Here is a 6,000-nt window from a genome sequence, read left to right as displayed (position 1 = left end):
TTTGGTAGCGCAGGCAGGATGAAGCAGAGCTTTTATTGTGCAACTGTGCAGTCGGTCTTTGGAGTTTTGACGACAGGTACGGCGCCAGAGTCTGTTGAAATAAAGTGTTTCTCGCCTTCCAGTCGGTAATTTTAATGAGCTGGCAGCAGCCAGCGTCATCTCAGAAGACCCTCGGGTGCCGTGAATGTCAATCAAGTGACGAAAGTGACGTCATAGTGAAGATTTATGATCGCTCATTTTTAGGACAATTTTTTTAATGCCTGGCTGGTGATCGACTGACACACCCTCCGAGATCGACCGGTAGATCGCGATCGACGTAATGAGCACCCCTGCTCTACACAATAGCTTATTTGGAGTCCCCAATAATTCTGCTGACAAGTCTAAGTACCCGGAAACACACACTCGTTGTCAGGTTCAAACACTGATGACATCTATTAAACAAGACAAGAAGCAAAGAATCAAACAGAGGCAGAATTCAATTTTGACTCAATTGAGGAGAAACGTGTCGACCTGTAACCTATTACAGTGTCACCCACGCTCTGGCGAAAGATTTTTATTTGGACTTTCCCTATTTACATTCATCTGTTTCTAAAGGAATGGGGAGTATGTAAACAGCCATTGTTTTCGGTCACATTAACTCGAAAGGAAAAGATGCCTCAGGCTAGGGCTGGTCCTGGATTCAGTTTGGGCAAGTCTTGGATCACAATAGAAAAACCCCATCCCGTCTCCTCCTATCGTACACAATGGAATTTTCCAAGCCTTTGCTTGGTGCAACAAAAACAGCCTCTTGTCTGTTCATTGGGAACTCAGAACGGAAAGTTTTTTGATACATACAATTTTTCCGACACTCGTATGCGGAGACATTGCAAAATCCACGGAGAGATGTGAGGCAGGCTTATCACTGTTCTTATGCTTAACTATAACAACCACCACAAAAATAAATAATGCAAACACACGCACTTACACTATGGGCCGGATCTACTAAAAGTTTGCATGTATTGAAACACGTGCAAACTGGACATCACACGCAAAGCTGATCAACTAAAATGGTGCAAAAGAGTATTGCACCACTTACCTGTAAGTGAGCAAAATAAAGAGTACAATCCATATAGCGTGTCTATATTGCCAAAAGTATTTGGCCATCTGCCTTGACTCACATATGAAGTTGAAGTGCCATCCCATTCCTAACCCATAGGGTTCAATATGATGTCAGCTCACCTTTTACAGCTATTAGGGACGGCGTGGCGCAGTGGGAGAATGGCCGTGCGCGACCCGAGGGTCCCTGGTTCAATCCCCACCTAGTACCAACCTCGTCATGTCCGTTGTGTCCTGAGCAAGACACTTCACCCTTGCTCCTGATGGGTGCTGGTTAGCGCCTTGCATGGCAGCTCCCTCCATCAGTGTGTGAATGTGTGTGTGAATGGGTAAATGTGGAAGTAGTGTCAAAGCGCTTTGAGTACCTTGAAGGTAGAAAAGCGCTATACAAGTACAACCCATTTATCATTTATTTATTTATCATTTATTACAGCTTCAACTCTTCTGGGAAGGCTGTCCACAAGGTTGCAGAGTGTGTTTATAGGAATTTTCCACCATTCTTCCAAAAGCGCATTGGCTCTGAATCTCTGTTCTAATTCATCCCAAAGGTGTTCTATCGGGTTCAGGTCAGGACTCTGTGCAGGCCAGTCAAGTTCATCCACACCAGACTCTGTCATCCATGTCTTTATGGACCTTGCTTTGTGCACTGGTGCACAGTCATGTTGGAAGAGGAAGGGGCCCGCTCCAAACTGTTCCCACAAGGTTGGGAGCAGTGTTGGGACTAACGCGTTACAAAGTAACGCGTTACTGTAACGCGTTACTGTAACGCCGTTAGTTTCGGCGGTAACTAGTAATCTAACGCGTTATTTTTTTATATTCAGTAACTCCGTTACCGTTACTACATGATGCGTTACTGCGTTATTTTACGTTACTTTTTATGTAGTATAAAGTGTGTTTTATCGGAGGGCTGCTGTGTCGTTCTGATTCTTCTTGTGTCACAAGCCGCAGAAGAGAGAGAGACATGCGCTCTCTGTGGGTGTGTCTGAGTGTGAGTGTGGGGAGCGGGGGGGGCGTGTCTGATCATGGCGGAGCCAGAAGTCGAGTTTGCTAACATGGAGATATTTTCACTACTTTTCTTTTGTCGAGCACAAAGAAAATAACATTTTAGTTCAATGTAAATTGTGCTTTGGATCAAAGATGCCATCTACTGCCCAAAACAGCAATTCAAATCTGCTGAAACAAGCTACATAGCAACATGCTTCGACGAAGCTAGTAAAGAGAGACAGAGACTCTGATGCCACTTCACCTCCACCACCACCACCATTCACCGCTGAAGGTACACACTCTGTCAATCAATGTTCCCTCTAATTGTTGATGTGTGAGCAAATGCAAAAAGTCCCTGAGCATTGAGTGGAGTCCATGTGAGCAACATCACACGTGCTCACTGTGGCTACACCAGCAGCACACCTGGCCCAAACCTCACTAAATAACGACTTACATCTCCATCCATCCATCCATTTTCTACCGCTTGTCCCTTTCGGGGTCGCTGGAGCCTATCTCAGCTGCATTCGGGCGGAAGACAGGGTACACCCTGGACAAGTCCCCACCTCATCACAGGGCCAACACAGATAGACAGACAACATTCTCTTATTATTAGAATCAAATGACAGCAGTCATTTCTATTTCTAATATAAGTGTTTAGGCCCACTTATAATGACAATAACAAAAAATATTGTTTTTCATGAACTGTGTACTTGTATTGTTTGTCTGGGTGGAGGTCCTGCTTTGGAAATAATTTGTACCCCTTTCAGACATTGCATTTAGTTCTCATTAAAACATTCACATGTTGCACAATGAGATGTAAGCAGGGGATCATGTGTACATTCCTGCAACTTCCTGTTTGTAAAAAATATATTTTTATTAGTATTTATTTAATATACTAACAGCATTTAATGATTAATATTTATAAATTAAGATTCCTAATAAATGACACTAGAATAAGCACACATTTGATTGGTAAATCATAGTGTAACGACCTGGAATGACACTTTATGTGTGGTGTTGGAGTTGTCCGACTTTTTGTGTGGCTGTAAACGCATCACTGGCTAAGTGCCATATGTGCAAGTGTTGGCGCACGTGAGAGAGCGAGCGGCTGCTGTTGATATAACAAAGTTGCTTTTGGTCTGGTTTGTACTGCAGAAAATGACCAGTTTTGCTAGATATCATTTTTTTTACTAATGTTTTGGTGATGTGTTTATGGCCGACAGTAAAGAGTTTTGCTCAATAAAGTGATGGATGGAATTCATGTCCTCAAAGCGTCTCGACAGACGTTACAATATTTGAACAATGATGACGAAAACGGTTTTCTCTGTCGTGTCCGTGTCGTGTCGAAAATTGTTATGCGCTTATTTTTTTATTTGATTTTGTGCATGGCATAGATTTGCCGTGCGCAGAGGACGCTTGAGCAGTGCGCAATTGCACATGCGCGCTCCTGAGAGGGAACGTTGCTGTCAATTCTCTTATATACTCTTTCATTCTAGACTTCTAGAGTGTTTGATTATCACATCACTCTAAATGTATAGACTATAAAGTTCACAAACATAAAGAGGGATCCTAGTGGGCCAGGCCAATCTTTCCTTATCTCTAAACTAAAACTGGGGAAATGTGTCGAGTGTTCTGGGTTTCAGACATGATTTTGTATAAGAATTACTTGAGGAAGAAAATGCCTGGTTAGACTTTGTGTATGTAGTGTGTGCCTTTCTTGGTTTACATCTATGCTGTTATTATGCTGTTTGTTACTTATGTATGTTATGTTGCAGCTATTTAAAATAGTTTTGTCAATTTGTTCTGGCCAGAAACAAATTGGCCTTTGTAACATATCTTTGTCTTTGTGTGGCTTAGCAGAGTTGAGTGATGCAAATGCATGTCAAGTTGATCAACAGATTGTATTATTCTCCAGTGCAATAACAGTACTGAAATGAAGGCTAAAAGGGCATTAATTGGAGCTTTAAAAAAAAAAGAAAAAAGAAGTAACTAAATAGTTACTTTTCACAGTAACGCATTACTTTTTGGTGTAAGTAACTGAGTTAGTAACTGAGTTACTTTTGAAATGAAGTAACTAGTAACTGTAACTAGTTACTGCTTTTCAGTAACTAACCCAACACTGGTTGGGAGCATGGAATTGTCCAACCCTGGAGCATTCAAAGTTCCTCTCACTGGAACTAAGGGGCCAAGCCAGCACAGTAGTGTACGGTGATGTGCTGCATGTATTATGATCAATAGTACAGTGACTCATTCGATGGACAGTTGTCCGTTTGGTCAAGATGGATGTTTCCAGTTGATTTGGGTAAGCACTCCAATAATTTGGCATACCTTTGCTCAAAACTTCCAGATTAGCAGCGTGACCATGTTGCGCCGACCTCACTCTCTGGGCTTCCGTCTGCTCCAACGTCTCACCTTCTTCTTCTTGCTCGCTTTTACAGGCGGCCGTTCATCCTCAGTATATTCAGCTTAAAAAAGATAACGTTGTGAATCCTCATTTGTCCAAAAAAATAGTTGTCTTTGATGTCTATTACTAAGTCTGCCATGATTACGACACACACGTGTTTGTTTGTGAAAGTAAGAACACAATGGATGGCGGAGGTCGGATGTGCGCTGCTATGGAAACGGAAATAAATGCGCCATAGAAGGAAGTCCCGCTATAAATTAAAATGACCAAAATACAGTAAATATTGTACATATTACATATTGTTATGAATATGTATGTTACGACATTATAAATATACTTGCAGTGTGTAAATAAAATGTTGATGGAGGGTTTTGAACTTGTTTTAGTACCACTGATAGTCACACACACATACTACGTGTGGTGAACTTCATCTATGCATTTGACCCATCCCCTTGTTCCACCCCCCGGTAAGTGAGGGGAGCAGTGAGCAGCAACGGCGGCCGCACTCGGGAATCATTTTGGTGATTAAACTCCCAATTCCAACCTCCCATTTTTATAGTCTTTGATATGTGTTAGAATAATCATGTATATATATATTATCACACAACTTTAGTATGCTTAAAGTCCGTTGCTATAGTTATTAGCTATTGTGCTCAAGTTAGACTTTGTATCTGTGCAAGGACGAAACTTCTTGTCTGAGGGGTGGCCTCAGCCGCAGATGTTAACTTTGTTTTAGCCCGCTAACAGCTAAGGACTTCAAGGACCTCAACGCAGACAAGACGACAGCACACAGACGAAGCAGAGACAAGGCGAAATCACAAGGCCCCCAGCACATTCCGTCACGTATTGTGCGTCCTGGACCTGCTTTGCATGATATATGTGACCACTACGTTTAGAGGCGGCCTCAGTGATGTTGACTATGGAACTGTTACGAACTGGTCAAGGGGGTGACCCCAGGATGCAGAGACCGGAGGCAAGTTTGAATAACAAAAAATGAATACATTTAATAAGTTCAAAAAGTCTAACAAAAGCGATGGGGCAAAAATGCACACCATGAAATACTAACTAAAACAGGTTCCTCAGTGGTCGACAGAGGAAAAAACCAGGGAGCACTCAGCACAGCATAATGTCCTTGCTGCCTTAAGGAGGCTGGGAAACAAACACAACAAGGTTAGAAATAACAGGACTAAGGAGAAATAACGTACCAGGACTGACGAGGCGAAGTAGGCGCATGCACGTGGGAGGTGCAGGATAAAATAACCGGCAAGACCCAGCTGTGGGTGACGAGCTTAAATACTCCTCTGAAGAAATAGGTTGCAGGTGTGCCTTAGTGTCCGCCCCTCGCTGGAGACTAATGAGCTGAGGAAACATCACAATAAAAGAGAAGGCAGGGAAATAAAAACACAACAGGAACTCCTGAATAAATAGAGAGACGCGGGAGATGAACCTTAGAGCGTAGGCCGAGACTGTGACTAAGTGTGCAGCTCCATGCGTTCTCCTCATGAGCTAAATTGAAC

The 6,000-nt window shown here is 42.7% G+C and overlaps 1 protein-coding gene across 1 annotated transcript in view; it reads left to right on the top strand.

Moving 5' to 3' along the window:
* Window positions 1-6,000, top strand: part of zmat4a (zinc finger, matrin-type 4a) — a 63,013-nt gene that overhangs the window by 32,747 nt on the left and 24,266 nt on the right. The gene's annotated exons all lie outside the window — the stretch shown is intronic.

This window comes from Nerophis lumbriciformis, linkage group LG12 (assembly GCF_033978685.3).
Source record: "Nerophis lumbriciformis linkage group LG12, RoL_Nlum_v2.1, whole genome shotgun sequence".
In the NCBI taxonomy this organism is placed as follows: domain Eukaryota; kingdom Metazoa; phylum Chordata; class Actinopteri; order Syngnathiformes; family Syngnathidae; genus Nerophis; species Nerophis lumbriciformis.
Note: the sequence above shows the minus strand (reverse complement) of the source record. Positions and strands in the feature narration are given on the sequence as shown.